The sequence below is a fragment of the Haliaeetus leucocephalus genome, unplaced genomic scaffold (assembly GCF_000737465.1).
Source record: "Haliaeetus leucocephalus isolate CR32 unplaced genomic scaffold, Haliaeetus_leucocephalus-4.0 Scaffold262, whole genome shotgun sequence".
Classification (NCBI taxonomy): Eukaryota; Metazoa; Chordata; class Aves; order Accipitriformes; family Accipitridae; genus Haliaeetus; species Haliaeetus leucocephalus.
Window position 1 is genome coordinate 5,936,116 of NW_010972698.1, and position 20,871 is coordinate 5,956,986.

At 37.0% G+C, this 20,871-nt stretch overlaps 1 protein-coding gene across 6 annotated transcripts in view; it reads left to right on the forward strand.

The window, feature by feature from the left end:
• The window catches only part of STAG2 (stromal antigen 2), an 82,050-nt gene that overhangs the window by 17,014 nt on the left and 44,165 nt on the right, over positions 1-20,871 (forward strand). The window contains exon 1 of one of the 6 annotated variants that reach the window (XM_010568979.1): positions 12,256-12,275. The exons of the other annotated variants lie outside the window; for them this stretch is intronic. The gene's annotated coding sequence lies outside the window, so the exon portion shown is untranslated. Of the gene's footprint in view, positions 1-12,255; positions 12,276-20,871 lie in introns of those variants that run through there. 6 annotated transcript variants of the gene reach the window in all.

The window sequence follows — 20,871 nt, forward strand, 5'->3', positions numbered from 1 at the left end:
AGTGTTAGAAATCTGGGGTATCTGTTCTCAGACTGCTAAAATTTTACCATATTGTTACTTCTATTTAAGTGGTTCTCTGGAGCCACTAGTCTGGGAATAGATTATACTCCAAATAAAATGGAGGAAGATTCTGCAGTTTATTCAGGGAACATGTAGATGATGGAAATAATCACATAGACATGTCAAACAGTATAAGCTGCATATTGCTGTAAAAATACTGCTATTTTGAGCATCATACAAAAGTTTAACTATTGCAATTGTCACGTTCAGAAGTGATATAACAAATCAGAACAGTTAATATCATTTTAGGATAATAAGCAATAAGCAAAAAATGTTATTGGCATGCAAAAAAGTTACTTGAAAAATATATTTCACCAGTGTTGTTACTAGATCCTCAAATCTTGAGAAAGCAATGCTAAGGAATGTCTTTATATGGATATACATGGAATGAGATTAAAAGGAGAGGAAAATAAGTTGTTTAGTTTGAGAGAAATATAAATTACCAAGAAATTGAATTGTCAAAAATGGCAAGAAAATACTTGTTTAAAATATTTTAATGATACAGTATAATCATAAATTAGCACTGAAGGAAATGCAAACTTAAGGCAGTAAGGAGTGTCTTTAAGGAAAATGTAGTAGAAGGTATTTGGTAACATGATTGGAAATACTGTTTTGCATTGTTGTTGAGTATATAATAAATATTTGGGTTTGTTATGGTCTATATTGGTTGTACTGGACAAATAATGTGTTTATCTACTCTTGGAGATCCTTCATTCTGCTGTGTAAGTTAGGGTTGATTTTCTTCTTAAAATACCATTGTATTTTAAGTTGAATACTTCAGAGTAACAGTGACATTTGAAGCTATGTGCTCTGTGCCACCTTTTGCATCTCTTCTCCCCCCTTCCCCTTTTTCTCCATTCCTGCCCCCGCCCCCCGGTGTTCTTTTAAAGAAAGCACTAAATTCAACCAGTGCTTGATAAAGTAAGGGCTTTCATTGTCTGTAATACTGGTTTTAGTATTGCTTCAGTTAGGTGATGTTTTTATAATTGACAAAACAATCATATTTTGGTGCCCATCCTTTGTGAAAAAGGCCTGGCAGCACTCGGTAAGTGTCGATGAATCAAAAATGCCACAGCTACATGCTAGGAAGGTGCTAACTTATTCTGCCTGTTTGTAAAATTAACCTGTAATTCTCAAACAGTTTAATGATGAATCACATATCTTCTGTCCAGGACAGATCTGGCATTATGTGTTTGTGCAAAATTATCAGAAATGTAGTTGTGTGCCTCAGTCTAATACATGTCAAGTTTTCATGACTGGGTGATGTGGTACTGCTTTGTCCAAGTATAAACAACGGTGGTGTCACTGTCAAAGGACACTTGCAGTGTACTTCTGTGTCCTGTAGGCACAGAAGGCAGATGTTTATGCAGAAACCTGGAAGATGGTGTGATTTAAGTATGCTGCAGTTTTTGACTGCCCTGTAAATTAGATCTTCCTGTGCTTAGACTCTTCCTCTGGTGACTTAATTTTGGAATAAGACAGTTATTTATTTTGAAAATGCCGTACAGTTACTTAGAATAGACTGGGTTATTCTTCCCCTGAGTGTTGTTCCTTGTGGACTGTAAATGATGACAGTATAGGTGAGTATACCTGTTGGTGTGCGTTATCTACCTGTATTGCTTTATGCGGTACAAAATGAAATTTGTAAGTTATGCTGTTGTTGAAGTTTCTAATAATTGTGCATTATTACTAGAATACTGAACTTCTCTTCATTGAGAGCCTAATTAAAATAAAGGCACAAGATATTGCAGAAAAGTCAGTACTACTAATTTTGCTTGATAAAGAGTAAATTATACGGGAGGTAAACACTGTCCATTTTATAATGGCTGAATATTAATCTTCTTATTCTAATTTGGTAGCAGTTACCTTCCTGAAGTAATTCTTTATCCATTTTTATTTGTTTCCTACTTCCTCATTCCTGCCCCCACATATTTAGATTTATGAGTAGCATCTGTCTTTTAACACTGTTAACTCCTCTGTGTTTTGGAATTCTCTGAAAGACATGGTAGTGCTGCCCTATTTAATTGCATTTAAAAAAAATAATCTTTTCCTTGCATTGATGTTTGCTAATTCTTCTTGTGAGGTAAGTGGTCTTCAGCGCAGCAAGCAGAAATGGGAGTTGTCAATAATGGAGAGGTAGGCTAATGGGTCCACATTAACAAGTACCACTGACAAGGCATAGTAAAGTCCACCAGGACCTTTAAAATAAAAAACACCTGCTAAACTGAAGAAGGCCTACAGGACACGCTGGTTTTTAGGGACCCATATCTATGGAAGTAGACTTGTTCACTTAGTACTAGTTAAGACAAAAGGCTGGAAAGGGAGAAATAAAATGTTTCCTTGTTTTTGTGTCACTCACTATTACTTGGTTACATGTGCAGTTTCCTGTGAGTGTTGTGAGTGTTACAAAGGCTTTTTTTTTTCCTTTTTTTTCTTTTTTTGAAATCTATTGTTAGGCTTCTGTAGATTTCCCTACCCATAGAAATGTGAAGGCCCAAAATCAACTTAGTGATAAATTCAAGTTCATAAAGCAGTTCTTGGAATAAAATTTCAGTTTGCTCCTGTATATATTGATGGAGAGGATAAAAACCAAGCATTTTTTCACTATCTCAGGAAAGGTTTCCACATTAGACCAGTCAACTCTAATTGAAATGATTAATTACTTTGGAGCGAGAAGTACAGTATTGTACTCTTGAATAAATGTTTCTAAGATATTTTCTATTAACATAATTTTTTTTTAATGCATACTATTTCTAATGTAACTTGGACATCAATAATGTGTGCTCCATAAACTGTGCTGTGAAAACCCAAGCTTAGAAGAGTGGTTGTTGAAGGCCACAGATAAATTGGTGAGCAGGCACGTTGCCGAGTTCTTAAGGGAAGTGGGGTTTGTTAGGGTTAAGTTACATGAGTGTTGTAGCTCCTGCACTTGCGCAAAGCTAGTGGAGGAATTTTAAAACAATGCGTGAGTGTTGGTGATCTTGCTGTTGGTTTTGTGTAGTTTTGGGGGAGGGAAGCTTAAAAGTGGGATGTGCTATAATGTTTCAGTTGTTCTTCAGAGTAGCCAAAGCCACCTTAGTAAGTTGACTATAGTGGATGGTCATCCAGTTCCTTATGCTTTGGCCAACCATATTTAACTGTTGCATTTCTGTATACAATATACCTAGCTTAAAGGACTATTGTAAAACTCATATCACTCCAAGAAATCCACTAATTGTCAGTAGCATTTGTTCTGGCGTTTTCCTGGGAACTACACTGGTGACCAAACGTGGGAAAAAAAATTGCATGTATTTGGGTTTGGGTTCTTAATGTTTCTTCACATGACTAAAGCATGTGAGATTCAAGTAGGTAGCCTCTAGAAAAATGTTTTGGATTCCACAGTATTCTTAGCAACTTAGCGGCTTAAATTTAAAAAAATCATTTTTCTTGCCTTACACCATTGGTTGAGAACACCACAGCTTTTTCGGGGAACAATACAAAGCTTGCCTTGTCTGAAGGGTAACTGTTAGGTTAATAGCCTGTTTTAAGGAGTAAGTTTGGTATAGTTAAAAGGCTGTCTTTTTAAAATAAATAATGGTTACATATTTGCAAGTATTTGTGGTGGGCAACATTTTTAGTATATACGCATTCTGCAAATGGATTTCACTGAACATCATTTTGCTTGTAGTGTTAGAACCATGACAGAGCTTTTCTTACTAATGATTGATAAATCAGCTGAGGAGTTACTGCCTAGATTTGTACTTTGACTACCTGTACTCCATGTGCTTGTAGGATTTTTAGTTCATTAGAGAAGAAATGCAGAAGCCTTCCAGAAGTTCCAAGCAATTGTCACAGGATAAAGTGAGATTTAAAAAAAATTGTGTAAAAATGTGTGGCTCATCATTTCCTCCTGATCAGTAAGAGATCATCAAGGATGTAGGAAGCCTGTGCTACAGGGGCAGATAGATCGATTGTTAGAGATGCAAGTGTGAGTGCTGTTTGTATGTTAATACTCAAGAAGGTTTTGAGAACTAGATATCTGTTACGATGCATTGTCCTTTTTCTTTCTCCCCACATATGAAAGTATAGGCAGCACTGAAGCAGACATAGTAGAAATTTTGTCTACTATAAAATGGCTGGGGGAAGATCAGAAAGATGTTACTTTTTATTCCAGTTCTGCAGTTTTCCTTGAGCTTTGGGTTGTGGGTGTTCATTATTCTTTCTGGTTTCAAGCTGTTTTACTGGAAAACAGATGACCTGTATGCAGTGTAAAAAATGTTCTCATGTATAAAAGTGTGAAAGGTTTGACTGGAAATCAGTATATTGTAATATTCTTAATCTTTCTTAAAATACTGCTTTTCATGAGTGATGTTACGTCTGTATTAAAAATACTCAAATATTGGTATTTCCTGTGAAAGAGGGGAGTTTTGTTAATTGTGACTTAACAAATGTTTTTAGTAGTAAGTTCTTGTCACTTGTGACAAAATGCACGTGCATCCCTTCTTTCATGTGATTGAGGGGACTAGAATACTGCAGTATTGTTGGTTTGTTTTTTGTTGGCTTTTAACTGCTCAGGTTAACGCAAGTCATGTGGTCTTTCACTTTTTTCCCTCTCTCACTATCAGTGTGGGGCGATTTGTTACCTGCCTGTGGGTAGCTAGATATATGTTATTGATGCTGCTTTAATCAACCGTAAGCAGTTTCTAGAGAACATCTTGAAGACATATTGTTTCCTTGGGGATTTATTGCGTTTGCAACATCACACCTCTGATCCTGCTGCTTACAGAATATGATTATCAGCCATTAATACTGAATATTTAAGCTTGGTCACTACACAGTGTTCCTCTTCTCATTTGTGATTTCTGTCCTGCTCATTATTAAGGATCTCTCTCTACTGTGTTTAGTTTTTTTGACTTCTTTCATGCGCTGTGTTTTTTTTCCCCTGTACTCGTCATTCTAGTGTAAGTTCTGTCTAGTTTTTAGTCTTGCTGACAGAAATGTTGATAGATTTTCACAAAATGTTTTTTCTACAAAATGTTTTTTCTTAGTTTTCCTAGGAAAGATAAAAGTTCCTGCCTTTATTCTAGTGATCAGTCAGTCTCTTAAAGAAGATACTTAAGATAGGTGCTTTTTATTGTTTCTCCCCCCTGTAGTCTTGTGTGCTCCAGAAAACTGAAAAATCACATCCAGAATTTTTGGGTTTTGCCTTCCTGTTGCCTAGATGAGAACTGTTAACAAGTAGCATGTCATATTGCACATTAGAGGCTGTGTGATATAGGAGAACATCAAATGGTGTTTCAACCCCGATAGTATAAATCTTTTTTTTTAATTTGTTTTTGTTTTTGCTTGTTACTTACAGCATACACCCTTATTGTCATACTTTGTTTACATTCTACTGCTGTGCTGGAGATGAACATGTTTTAAACCACTGCTGGTTATATAAAATGAGATTGTGATTAATCTATAAATAATAATAAACATTTATTTAGTCTGTTATTTTAATGTAAATTTCGGGAACGGTAAGTATCAAAACTTAAATTTGTTCTTTTTGTTTATCATAGTGCATGAATCTTGATGTGTTAATTGGCGAGAGATTTTGTTTAGATAGGCAGCTGGGGAACTGTGTCTTCTCTCCCTTGACAAATACTAGCTTCCATTTTGAACAAGAATATTGTTTTGGTAAAGGGGAACCATTTCATGGCACCATTTTATGCTAGTGCTTGAGGGTTGCAAATATCACAATCCAGCAAATACTCGGTGATTTCTTGAGCTGGAAATTGCTGCTTGTGTTGCTGCAAGGAGTCACCTCATATGTAAAGTGAATTGCTTGATGAGGACTTCACTTTCTTCAGGGTTATTGGAGGAAGTGAAAATATTTTGGTATCTGCTTCTGGAAATAATGCTGGACAATTGTCTTTTTCTCTGCAAAATGGTCTTTGTCCTTCTATTTACACTTAAGGAAATTGATTCTTGGGGAAGTCAGGTGAAGATATGTTGATATCATTAAATTTCTCAACTTATACTATACAGTTTTACACCTATCAGAGTCAAAACAACTTTAATTTTCTCTCTAATGTGTTCTTTTGGGGAGTTTGAGGGGACTAACTGTGATTGCAATTCTCAAGTGTGTATACTCAGTTGGGCTGTGATACAGAATTAAATATAGAAATACTGTAATATGAAGAATGATTAAACCTTCATTGCAGTAGAATCTAACTTGTAGTCTGTAATCATCATACGGTTAATAACATCATTATATGGTCTGATAGAGAATGGCATACAATTATTTTGCTTGGGAAGAAGAGATTAGTATTTGTATATGCTACAAAGAAACCTGATGACATTCTGTTAGGCCTAAACCAGTAAGGTGTCCTTTGTGGATTGGCTTTTTTTGTAGTCAGCGTAAAATGCCAGAATTATTTCCTTAACTATGTCCTAGGTGTTAAGAGTTGTATGCATTTATTTGGGAGAAAGCTGTGTGAACAATTTTGATGGACTACATTCTCTGTATCACTAGTACGAGGGTGAAAAGGCTTCTTTAGACATTGTCACTGGTGGTATGTGTGTACTGTGTACATTCAGTGCTAAGACTTGCTATCTAATCTTTAACACCATGCTTTCTTATTTTTATTGATACACATGGATCTTAATTGGAGTTAATTCCCTAGGAGACCTGTGCAGAGTTCTGTAAATCGAGTTATATCATCTCCGGTTCTTGTTAAAGCTTTTTTAATTTCTCAGGTGGTGTTTGTGTTTTGTCATTTTATTTTGCTGTTGAAACAGCTGTGACTTTGTCATTCTTGTGCTTTAGTCCTTCAAATGCTCTACCTGTGTTCTTAGACCTTCCCTTACCGCATAAGTTAAGTTCACAAGTAGCTAATAACTGCTTGTTCTGTGGTCCGTCATCAGTCTTCTCTGGCCTTTTTAAAGGTTCTGTGTTGCTGCCTGGCTCCTTCTCTGCTGGTCTGCTGGTCTTACCTTTGTTCCTTCAGCTAAGACTTGCAGAAGAGGAATTTTACTAGTTTGTGGTCTAGTAAGTGTATCTTGCTATGATCAGCTACAAGAAGTGCTTACATACCTTTCTGGGTTTTTTTCTTCTGCCTTGTTTTCTTAGTGGGCTATGTATTATACCAGATTCTGTGGTTCTAGAGTAGTTTTTACGCTTAGCATATAAAGTCTTAAGTTAATTCACACAGTAATAAAATTTATGTTCTGTAATTAATTTTTCTGGCAGGCATCTGTTTCACAGTAATGAATTGGTAGCAGTTCCTAAAATGTCTGTTGACTGTCTAGAGAATTGTAGGAAAGCTGGCATTTTAAAATGTTTCTCATAACTGAAAGAAGTGGGCAGCTTTATATTACCCCATCTTTTCTTAGAAAAACTTCCCAAACTTCCAACTGAACTCTTTCTCTATATAAATAAAAAAAAAAAAAGTGGATTATATTTCTCTTGACCTCTGAATTTAAAGGGTAGTTACTTTCCCTTAATCTCAAAACTATCCTGAAATTAAATATAATATGCTAAGGGTAGAGATAATAGTTGTTTCTTTTACCAAACATCTCCCCCCCCCCTGCCCCAAAACCCAACCCCAAAACAAACAACCAAACAAAAAGTGCAGCTTGACATGGTGTTATCTATCATCACTATTGCCTCTTCAACTCTTAACAGCAGTTGAAAACCATGGCTCTGATAGCAGGTTCATTTTAGGTTGCTTGCAAGACTAAATGCATAACATTTAATGATCTAGGATTTTCATACCCTAGGGCAGGATTATAGTAAGTGGAGGTCAAGCTGAACAACCGCCAGACCTAATTTACACTCAGATAAAAATGTTCTAGTCTAACATTTAGATTGAATGTTATTATCTCTTTCCCTAACTTCTGCTAAAATTTGGGTTGTGTTGTTTCAAGACGAAGGCAGCATGATGCCAAGAAAGCGTCCTCTGAATGGAGCATTAGTCTCACCTTTTGAGCTTATGAAATTGCGCAGAATCAAGTATGCATATTAGTGCCCTAGCATGCTTGTTGTGGAGAGGTTAGGAGACTTACCCCAAATAGAATGTTTTCTTATTTTATAAGCTCTTCGTAATATGATGTCTGCAAGAATGCAGCAATGATGCTGAAACAGGGAAGAAAAAAATCTTGGAAATATGTGACCTCTTTGATTATTTACATTTGAGTCTTCCAAGACTGATCTGATAAATGTGTTTCAGTAGGATTATTACAGTTACTTCTTCAGATCAATTGATTTATTAGTAACCTATGTCTTGCCACCTATGTAAGAGATCATGACCAAAATAATGAGGGTTTTTCATATAGGTTAGGTGAGGAATTAAACCTTACTCTGAAGCATTAAAACTGATTACACTTAGTTGTATATGGGCGAACAAAAGTAAAGGAAAGATGGTAAATATATTTCAGTCAAAGCATTGTATTACTGTAACTAAACATTATGTGTAGCTATTTTGTCAGGTGATGTTAACTTCCAGTGGCATGCCTGTATAGGAATTTCCTTTAAATTTTAGAAAAATTTGAGCGCCAACTTATTTGAAATAAGATACTATACTTGTAATCCTGATTAGCAGTACAACAGCATGAGAATTCTATACTGCTGATTTATTATAAAAGCAATTCTAAACATTAAGTGGCTTTTTGAATAAGCAGAACGCTAAGTTGGCAGTTTGCATTAGTAATGTAAAGAGATTAGTATAACATAGCTTATTGCTGATCCAGTGTTCTTATGAAATCAGTGCCTGGGGCGTTAAAATCATGACTTGAAAAAAATTGGTGCCTGATGATACTTAAGTATACTAGGTTATTTTTTGTATGAAGGTATTTTAAATGTGCATGAACCCTAATCCAGTTACTTAATTTTTAGTCTCTTCCCTTTTCCCATAAGGAGCTGTGGACTTGTTGTAAGTAGTAAATGATTTTGCAGAATCTTACCAGGTGAAAAACTACTTCTTTGCCATTAGATATTATGATTTCATGTTAGAATCCTGAATGGTGATCACAAGCTATTGGTAAAAATAATTTATGAGAAGAAAATTTGTTAGCCATAAGTAAGAGTGGAGTCTGCTGAGTTCAACACAGGAGTAATAAATAATTACGTAACTGATGGCTGGCTGATTAAGTCAAAGAAACATTGCTCTTGAATAAGTAGTTAGGGCAACTGAATAACTTAATATGGGGAATTCAGCTAGATTTAATTTTGTATTTCAGAAATCTATATGATTTAGAGAAGGTATATTGATTACTTCATCGCATCATTGTACAATGTAAAATGGAGTAGAAAGATCAAAGCAATCTGAAAGAGGAATTAACCTGTTTTAAATAATCCCTTTTCTGTCCAACTGTTTAAAATAGTTGGAATTATTATTTACTGAGAAAAGTCAGAGAAACTAAAACAGGACTGAAAGAGCCCTGTACACTTAACAGTATGTTGTGTTCTCAACTGCCGAGTTATCCATTTCTGATTTGAGTGTGGGGAGATGGGGGATATGTGTTTGGTACCAAAGAGAGGAAGAGAAACCTGTGCTTAAGAGTAGGAATGCAGTTAATTATGAAACCACAACAATTGTTGGGGAAGATGTGGTGACAGATACAGACAGCACTTGCCATCTAGCAATTCTTGTTTTAATAATTAGAGGTAATTTCAAACTGATAAGTCAAATATGATCACCAACTGAAAACCACAAGATGATACAGTTCAGATAATAAATTAAAAGCTGAAACTACAGCGAGTGAGTGAAGCATTTTTCTATGCATTTGATGAACAACTATATGTTTTGATAATTGTCCTCTGGTGACTTCTGCCACGGCAGTTAGGTTTTCCATCCCTCTGTTAGGAGGTAACGAAAGTCAGCAAAATGGGATTTGTCACCTCTTTAGTCCTCCCTATTTGCAGTTCAGAATATTAACCTTAATTGTCAGTGAAGATGAGCTGTCATTAATAGATCTAACTGTAAAGTAGAGTATATGAAATGTGAAAAATTGTTCTCTTTGGTGTTTTTTTTCTCCAATGGAATGATAATATTTGATCTAGTTAGTTTTCCCCCCTGCCCCGGGTAGCAGCCTGTTAGGAGCCCTAGAAAAGGGTTGTTCAGCAGTAAATTTTTCTGAATTTGCCACACAGAATCACAAGTATTAAACTGCTGTATGAATTAAAACACAGCTGCTGTAAATACAGTCAACACTGCAATTAAATGTTATTTTATTTGTACTTGCCAACTAACTTCTATCAGAGAAAGATGGGGTTTTGTATGCCTTGTGTTAAAGGAGCTAGTAAACGATGATGACTAAAAGGAGGTTCTTTCTGCATTTAAGATATGGTAAAAACAAGAGCTTGAATTCTTTGCTTATGCCCAAGATTGCATTTTTGTCTCAGCTCTAAGGAAGGGACACCCCACCACCCCCCCCCCAAGCCCCCAGCATTTAGCATGTGAGACTTGTTTCATCTGCTGGAGGTGAGGGTATTAGTAAGCAATTGGTATCTCGGAGTCCTAGAAATCAGCTTCAAGTTTCATGCGATTCCAAGAGTACGGGGCAATTCTCTGGATTCAGCTTAACTGATGCTATATGGTACACCCCGTTCCAGAATGCCACTCTCTTGGAGTGGGGGAAGGAGGAGGAATCATAGCACATGTAGCTTGTTTAAGAGACATCTGGCACTACTGCTCCTTTTTTTTTTCCTTTCTTTTTTTTTCTTTCTTCTTTTAAAAAGAAAATACAGGGAAAAGAGGATGAAAGTAACTACCTCAACAGCTTCTACTGTGTTGCTGAGCTAATAAGTGTAATAGTTGTAGTTTAAAAAATATTTTCTATGTACTGAACATTGCTAAAGTAAAATATTTACTACGAATTATGATACTTGCAGAATATGACCAGTAAATTTTCAACAAAATATAAATTTAGCTGTAGGCTATAACTGCCTCTTGAAGGAGGAGGTAGCTGCTAGCTGTCTTTACATGATTAATTTACTCAAGAACAAACATGTAAGGGTATAGCTTTTTGATATGTTTTTCTTTTTGGTTTAAATGAAGAAACCTAAAGTTTAATTTTGGTTGATATAACAAGCTGTACATTGCATATTTTAGATCAGGGTGGAATGGATGCTCCTGTATCCCTGTGGTGCCTAATGCACAGTATTTGAGAGACTTACAAAGGAAGATAATTTCAAAAGGACAAGTCTCACTAACCTTTGCTTCAGAATATTTTATACACATCAAGAGTTTCTCAGTATTTGTCAGCTTACTTAGTAAAATGAGTTTGGTCTCTAAAAAAACTGGTTTTGATACTTTTTCTTCATGTTGGCCTTCATAAAATAGGCTTAGTATGTTGTTATAGCTCTCCCAGTTGGCATAATTTGTTACCTGCCACAAGTAAGCAATTACAGAATTGAAAGAACTTACTGATTTGAATAATGCTATTATTTTTGCAATGTTCTTAGGACGTATACAAGTGGTCACACTGGTTTCCTCTGGATGTTTAATGAATGTCCCTAGCTAACTCTAGGTCTCCATACATGAGGCTTCAGCACCAGTCATCTCTTCCCAGAAAATTCTTTTAAGATGGCTCTGGTTTAGGATGAATAAAGAAAAAGAAAGCGAGGGTGATTTTTAGTCTTGGTGATCATATGTATTTTTTTCATCTGATAATGAATTCATTAATGGATTATTAGCATTCTGCATTCTGGATATATTCAGTTCTCTAAATTATGTGGGGGAAAGCCATGCACATCACAACTGCTGTTTCATATAAAATTAGTATTCAGTGCTGCAAATCTCCAAACAAACCAATTGGGATTTTAGCCCAAATGTTATGAGGGAGAACAAGAACAAAATGTTGGGTATTAAAAATCTTTCAAGTTACGACTGAGGATGTATGTATGGAGCACAGATGTTCTGAGGTTGGCAGAACTGCAGAGATAACTTTTTAATGAAAGATAACGTTTTTGTCTCTATTTCTTCTGTTTCAGAGGTGAAGCCGACTTTTGCAATCATGAGTAGTTGCTTGAATTTTATTTTGTAAGGATGATTATTTAGATTGATTGTTGAAAGAGCTATAATCCACTTATGAAAAGCTTAGGTTTTAGCTGTCATACTGCTTGGTTTGGATGCTGCACAATATTCATTCCTTTTTTCTTAAGTATTCCTTTTCCTTTCTGATGGCATAGATTTTCATTTGAGCCGGGGAAGGATGGACGACTGCTCTTGATTAGTTACACAAACACCAAGGTGATGGCAGTTTTTGGAGCTTCACTGTAAATAAACAGAGTTTTATACTGCTGTTGTGAGACTGATAATGACAGTAGTCATCCGACTTGAGAGGGTGACAGGAGAGCACACTGCACTGGGGTGCAGAGCAGCTGCTTTCCTGCAGGTGGCCCATAAGGAATCGGAGGAAGTGATGCCCTTTCTGTAGTCCAGGCCTGTTACAAAAAAAGCTGGGCTGGTGCGGTGGAAGAAGGCAGGATGGAATATGGGGCATGAAGCATTCTTACACACCAATGCACCCCTCCTCCCACTTTTTTTTTAATTAATTCTTTGAAAGATCCAGTTAAGACTAATGCTGTTTGACTTGTACTTAGATTCTTTTCTGTTTGTTTCTGTGCCGGACTTAGTCTCTTTAGTTATTGTCCGGAAGCAGTTTAGCCATTTTTATGTAATGTGAAGCTTCAGCTACTAAACTCTGGTGGACCTCAGCTGACAAAACACAGAACTGAGCTGGTTCTCCTTTTCTCATCTTAGAAGGCTTGGGGTCACAGTGCAGAGGAGTGCAGTGGGCTCTTCAAAGGACTATCCAAAGTGTGCTATGACCTGGGCTGATGTGAGCTGACTCTGGGAGATGTGCTTGAGAGATTTAACTTTCCACTCTTCAGTAGTTTTATTTTATGGGGTTTTCCCTTATTTCAGTCACCTAATATTGACTGTATCTTACAGTAGGAGCTGATGCTATTGCAGTATGTACTGTGTAGTCCCCCCTCCAGAATTTATAGTCAGATGCAGTTGTTCTTTAGAAATGCCCAAACAGAGTTTTGGGCACAAAGCCCTAGTGGTCTTTCAAAGGGGAAAATCTATATGGTAGGAGGGGAAGCTAGGGCTCCTATAAAGTGAGGCAGCTTGCAGGCTCACATTGATCGGTGGAAGAACAAAAAATAGAACTTGCCAGATGGGATACCTTGTCGGTTGGAAAACCCTGCCTCTACCGTGTGTACTGAAGTAACTCATCGCTGTTGGCTGCACATTTGAACAATGCTAATTCTGTTCTAGGCTTTTACTGTGTAGCTGGTTAACTGCTTGCTGTGGACAGTGTGTGTGCATCTTCATCCCTAGCTTTCACAAGAGCCAGAAATTTGAGGGGATATGCAAAAGACTACAGTTTTGAAAAATCGGTGTGTAAAGGGGCATATTGATATATTCTGTAGTTTAGTTTCGAAATTTAGGGCATTTAGGCAGCTGGGAGGTGCGCTTGCCTTATATCATAAATGAACTAGTATTCTTCTTTTGGCTTGTTTAAGTAGGCATATGTAGCTTTTTTCTTTTTTTCTATTTTTTTTTTTTTCTTAAATCTTGGTTGTCATCCGACTTGGCTTTTATTCTTCCTAGGAGCCTCATTTTCCATGCAGTCAGACTGCAACATCTGGAAGCCATCTCTTCTTTGGCAGGGAAAGATGTGACAGACACAATGAGGTGTAGCTTCTACTTTGTTATCTTACCTTTGACTTTTTTTAAGACATCCAAAACCAAACTGTTTTAAAGATGTATGGGAATTTCAGGTGCGTTTTAGCAAAGCTCAGGAATACTGTTGAGCAGAATCATTAGAGAATAATATGGGTACTTTTCCCTTTAATAAGGGGAATAGTTGCATTTATTGTACAGTTGATTAATTTTTCAGTATTTTTTAATGCTTATCTCAAGTGTTTTAAACCCACATTTTACTGCACAGTGTAAATTACTACATACCAATATAAAAACCTCATAAAATGATTCAAACCATAACAATGTGTTTCTATTTCAAAATAGTATTTAACTTATTGCATTAAAGATATTGATGTTATTAATGGTACTTTAATGAGTAATCCTATGACTGTGAAGCACTGTAGCAAGCTCTTTTCCTTCTATAATAGTTGTTCCACGTATTTATTTACTAAAAACAGCAGAAGTCCAAAAAATACTTCTGCTGAGAGTGGGACTATTTGATGGTGAAGTTGAGGTTGGCAGAGTTATTAGGGTGGTACAGAGGTCCTTGTATGTTATTCATGTTTCAGATCGCTAAACTTGGGGTCAAGTGTCAGCCTTCACTCTAGGTTTTAGCCTGACTTTTTTTTGTGTATGCCTTTTAAATCTTTCTTTTTCTGTTTGTCCCCGTCCGTCTGTCCCCCCCCCGTAAAGCCTGTTTAAGCTTTTCCTTTCACAGTATTAAACTCTGAAAACAAATTTTGCTTTCTGTTTACTGATGTGTGCATTACCTCTGGGGACCTATGTTTTCCATGTGCTTGGCTGTTCCTGGCTGGTTGTCTTCTCAGGTTCTGGTGGTCACTATCAGCTCTTAGCTGGGCTTCTCATCGGAAGGCTGGTAAGAAGCAAATGGTTATGTAGGTATATGCGCAGTCTGCTGTGTAGTGAAAATGTAGGAAACGTGTGTGAAGAAGGAGTAAGGAGAAGGCTTTGAGAAGGAGACAGCTGAGACCGGGCATGTGCCTGATGAATTTACAGGTAGAACATGCCGCCTCCCTGCGATGTGGGGGTCACAGGTGAGGTGCTAACCTGCAGGGTTGCCTCTTCCTATGGCAGGTAGGCGGGTGAAGGAGCGGGAGCCCAGCAGTGGATCTGGGCCTTGCTGCCTGCTTTGCCGCACTGGAGCCACAGAACAGCGGACTGTTGGCTGTGGCCCCTCCCAAGGGAAGGGTTAGGAATATTAGCGATAGCTATGCAAGGGCTCCAGTTTGCCACTTTGATGTAACTGGTCCTGTGCTGCAGCAGAGCTCTGCCCCTGTGCGTAATGCGCTGACATTGGCAAAGCTCATCATTTGCTTTGCTGTGAAGGGGTAGAGTTCAGCTGCTTCGGATGCTGCATCTAGTGACTTGTGTGGCTGCGGGAGGAGTTGATTCAGTTGGCTGATCCAATGGAGAGCTACTCGTGGGGGGGAGGAAATGGTTTTGTTTTCATAATTTGCTCGCTGCTGGTTTATTTGAGTGCTAGAAGGGAGCAGAAACTTTCCTGTGTGTTTGGGGAGTGAGAAGGAAGACTGCTGCTCTCAGTAGCAGCCCACAGCATCAGAAAAGCATGTTCTGAGATGGCTCTTTCCCACTTAATCAGCAGACTTGTTCCATGAACTAAAGAGCAAATATTATAAAAATGGAATAAAGACCAGGCCAGGGAATAAAAATGGTAGTGTGACGGCATAATATCAACAGTCACAGTAAGATTGCTTTTTCATTTTTTGAAAGATGAAGAGGAAGGGAGATGTGTGGACAGAAATGGTGTGGAGGGGGTGTAAGAGCTGGAAGTTTAGAAAAAAATAAATTGTGAAGAAAGAGACTGAAAAGATAAGATGTATATAAATTAGGTCATTTAGGTTCTTTGTTGGAGTGTTAACTGTTCAGTGACTTTGGCTCCATGGACTTATTGTGTACACAGACCATGTCTCTGTTGGCGAGCATGGAAGAATGTAGATTGATGATGTCTAGTTCAGGTCTTCTGGTAAAAGAATTATAAGACTCATTTATTAAGCAAACGGCACAAAAATAACCACACATCTAAAGGTATTAATTGCATTATTGTTCTGTTTAGTCTTGATTATATTATCATAATATGATCAAAACTGCTGATACAGTTATAACTAAATCATGTTAAAGTACAGTTGTTACAATACAGAATGCTACTTGCAGTATGTTTTCTGTATTTTACTCAAATTACAGAATTGCTCTAAAGCTTGTTGGCAGCTGAAATATTAGGTTGTGTAATATTAGCAGAAATAATGCGTAGAAATAAAACTCTTTCAGGGCTGCAGGGAATGTCGTGCAGTTGCTCAAAATCTTGCTTAAAAATCCATGTATGAAGATGCATGCAAAAGTAATATGAAGAAGCATACTTATTTGGCAAAAAAACCCAAACAACCAAACCCTATTTTATAAGACAAAAGTTTAGACATATCCTAGTCTCTCAGAAAAGGAGTGAGGGGCATAATGTAGTTGATAACAGCTTTCTCTTCTAAAATAGTTAAGGGAAAATACTGGACGTACTTCTGATCCTTTATTTAAATTTGATCTGACTAGCATTTTAACTTGCTGCCATGTAATTGGTTCTGAAGCATCAGCATCTCTCATTCATGGATAGATAAATAATTCAGGGATGAACTTTAGCCACACACTTCAGCATCACAATTTTAGAAGTTCTTATTTACTGAATTAAGAAAGTGAGGTCCTTGATTTTACAGGTGATTAACAGAATTACAGGGAAAAATCAATACATCTCTGAACAGCCATCCCTCATTTCAAAAATCTTTGTCCTGGCTGCATAGCCATTTTTAAACTTTGCATCTCTGCCTTCCCAGAAAAACGATAGCAGCTTTACTGATTTGCCTTATAAAACTTCCAGGCAATAGACACCAAGGGAAAAAAAAAAAGTGCATATGTACAGAACCCACCCCAAACCACAACCCACCTACCTGAAACAGCTTGCTGTGAGCTTGTTAAGTAATACTATAGTTACTGCATTTACACAAGAGTATGAAACACAAGCTTCTGGGACAGAATTTGTGATTCTTCATATTTTGTGTGCATGTATATAGATGCATATTCTTTTAACAAAGGCTGCTTGCTGAATTATATTAATGTTTGTTTAGCCTGTTTGTGCATGTAGTAGAAATTGTGAGAGGACAGGTAGCACTCAGCAGCTGCTGATCGCATATGTGGTGTTTTGTGAATTGTACTGGTGAATTTTGTCAACTTCTGTCAGACCTCAACATTTGGCCGGCATATTTGAGTTAATCACAATCATACTTAAATTAATTATTCAAGTATTAGGAGAAAATAACCTTTTAAAATTTAAATGTTTTTCAGTGAAGACACATTTGAGTTCTTTATAGTGTTTCATGCTTAGCTCTTGCTTTTATCAGTCAAATTATTTTAAATAGAAACTCCTCTTACATTTAGAGTTGGCAGCATTATGTATGATTAGTGTTCCTGGAGTACTTCCAGTGGTTTTTTAGTTCATTAGCGTTTTGTTAGCAGAATTTTAAATGGCAAGGTACAATGAGGGGATACATTATTTCTGCTATTAAAATGTATTTTGAAATTCTTCTGCTTGCTTTTGAAAACCAAATACTGAGACGAGTTGTACTACAGCAGCTGTATGCATTTCTATCTTTGGAGGAGTCATTGAATCAAACATGTATATGCATTTATTTCAGAAAAGATGCAGGAATCTTCTGATGTCTTTACGTAATCTAAATATAAATCTAAAGGAAATGTACTACAATATTATTGCAGTTTTAGCAATCTGTTATAAAGTTTATTGCACAGAAATAACTAGGTCAACCTCTGGCTGACCTGTCTTTTGGATTTTCTTCAGTTAGCTTTAGGCTAGAGCTCCACCTTGTGATCTTTCAGCAGGATACATTTTATAGTTCATAATTTAATTATGATTTCACAAAGTTGAATGACTTCAGAAAGTTTTCACAGACTTGAGAGATTTCAGTATCTGTTTGGGAAAATTAAAGTAGGAATTCTGTGAACTTGCAAAAAAGAAACTGAAGAGCAGCTGCTTTTTATGATGCACTTCAGTTTAGATTTATTAAAATAATCTCCTTATTAGAGCACATTTTATAGGTAATGTAGACTTTCACTGTTTGGAATTTCACTTTCTTTTTTTCAGACTGCACTGTGATGAACTTGGTATATTTTAAAAGGTTTGATAGGATGTTTTTATGGACCGTTTTCCTTTCTCATTGCCTTCCCAAACTGGGTTCTTTGAATGAGTCATCAGGTATGTGCTTAAAGAAGACATGGCTGGCAGTAGTCTTGAATTTCCAGAAGGCATTTACTGAGATCAAAGATAATGGGGAATGACCAGTGCCAGTCTTTTCCAAGAGAACCTCAAACAAAATTGGAAAGTGATAAATTCAAAGCAAAGAACGTGCCTCTTAGTAGTATGGAGTTTGGCTGTGGGAGTTCTTGTGTGGAATACCATCACTGCTGAATATTGAGTTAAAGTAATTGGAAATATTAATGGAAAACATATTGGTAAGGGGTTATAAAATATAGGGATAGCCTCTCTGGCTGAAAAAAAATCCCTGAGTTATTTCTGGATGCTGGGAAGGTATTCAGGGAAAACAACACTAGTAAGAACAAAGCAAATGGGTTCTTCCTTGGGCAGCTTCTGTGGGCCACTGCCAGAGAGGGCATGCTGGGCTAGGTTGTCCCTGCTGGTTGAGAATCAAAAGTCCGTGTCGTATTCTGGATGTATGTAAATCTTTGGAAATTATCCTTTACTGGGACAAACGCAAGGGGTTTTTTGGTCATTGCTGGAGTTTGAGCTTGACGCTGGAGAACCCTTACAGTCTTACCTCATATAGTCTTGCAAGGCATTCAGCTGTAGGTACTGTTTGCCGTAATACCAGTATATAGTTGCACTCATGAAGGCCAAGTTTCTTCTTTCAAGAAAAACAATTCTTGAAACGTAAATCTTGCTAGATGCCGAAGTGTTAAGCTACTAAGAACTTGATATTTGTTTCCCATTTTATGAGGTGATTCTGACCAAACAGTGCCATGTTTTCTTTCATGTTTTGTTGTTTGTACTAAGATAAATGGTTCTTACAAGAAGTTCAAGTTGGTATAAACTGTAGCCAATTAGTTTTGTCAGGTGATTTATTTGACTTATTTGATGTAGAGAATACATACTTCAATCATTTACCCATCCTTTTTTGTAGTTCTGTTACTAATTTTTTTCTTCAACGTATTTCTATGATTGTAAGAAAATTTATTGAGAATTTTTGCAAAATCTGATAAGAATACATTTGCTTTTCATAAAGGGAGCTAAAAATGTGAACAAGCGGTTAACTTGCTTTGGTTCTCAGCACTTTCAAAATTTATGGATAGGTAATTTGTAATATGGTAAATAGGTAGTATTAATGAGCAGTAATACACAATTTGCATGTAAGCATCCTGATTGTCACTTCAGTAGATGTGTTACTTCTCAACATTGAAAAATGTAAACTAGAAAAAGTCAAGTAACAACATACTGATAGACAGGTTGAACTTGAAACTGAGCAGTGTGGTTTCTGAAGTTTGCATCTTTGCTTTGCACTGTGACTGAATCACAAGCATGCCCCAAAAAGGACTTGTGTGGCTGGATCTCTCTCTCTTCCCCACCCCCCTGTTTCTTTTTCTACCTTCCTGCCCCCTTACTGAGGTACATCTATGAGCAGGTGCACTAAGTGTACTGTGGTATTTTTCCAGGTTCAAGTTGCTGACAGGAATCAGAGCAAATATTAAAAAAAATATAATCCAAAGTGTAGAGCGTTTTGGTACATCATCAACTGAGCATATAGTTTTACAGACCACCTGGATTGTATGATAGGTCCTTGCTACCAAAGAAGGGAGTTTTACTCTTCCCTCCCCTGCTCATCGCTAGAGAGTCTTGCGTTTCCCATGCATTGGCTCCAGATACCTGCCGTTGAACCAGTTTAACCTGATAATCCAGGGGGGAAAAAAATTCTTGAGGTGTATTTTACCCATTTTATTGGGGAATTGAATCGGCTGATACTGAATGGCAGAGACTACAAAGATAAATGGCTAGGGAGGGGATGTTACCCAGCCTGTGAATGATTGTTTGTTAAAGAGAGTGTATAAATGGAGCCGGAAAGGATGAAACACACCAGTCATGTGCCTGTGTGGTTTTGGAGGAGGGAGGAATGGGGTGACAAAGGTTGCTGCCATTCTGCAGCAGCAATGTTTTTGAAGCTTTATCTTCTTGTGCTGTGTTCTGGATGGAACATGCTTTAGTAGTTGCAGACTATCCTGAGATTCACCAGCCTATCTCAAACCTTCTCTCTTTTTGCCGTTATTTCTTTCCACTCTGGTTCTCTGCTTTTATGTAATTGTGTGAAATGTGAAGAGAACATAGTAAGTTCAGGGTTTATGGTTTTACTGAGCTCTGTAAATTCTGGAAGCTACAGTGGCCCCTAGCATTCAGTATAAGCACTTGCAGGGGAAAAAAAAAAATACAGCCTCTATCTACATGCTCAATTGAAATGCAGTCTCTGAAGCATAGCTACATGTGCCTAGCATGCCAAAATTAAATCTTTGCTTCAAATACCCAGTGACTCCAGCAAGCAGTGGAGTCAGCAGGCTTTGACTCCGAAGGTTTTTGTCCTTGCTATTGTATCTTTAAAATACCTGAACATCATGCTTTTTTAATTTAACTGTGTAAAAGTTAGCGTGGGGCGGACAATTGACATAGAAAACTTTAGCCTGCATGGTTAAATCTTACATTTGAAGTATCCAGTGTGTCGTCCCCCCCAACACCCCAACATAATAAAACTAGATAAATTTAAAAAATTATGAATAGGTGGCAATATTATAATTAAGTCGAAAAGCAAGTATTTCACAATCTCAACGTTTTCTTGATAAAATGCTATATGGTTTCTGATGTTTTTTCTTTATAACATGTGGATAGTGTTAATCTTCCTTGATAGTCTTGTCAAATGCTTTAAATGTTAAAACTGTTGTAAGCCTGGCTTATCAACTCCGGAGGACAGGGAGTTGTGAAGCAGCTGGTTATAAGAACTTGTTATAAGAGCTTATCTTTATGGAAAACGTCATGGAA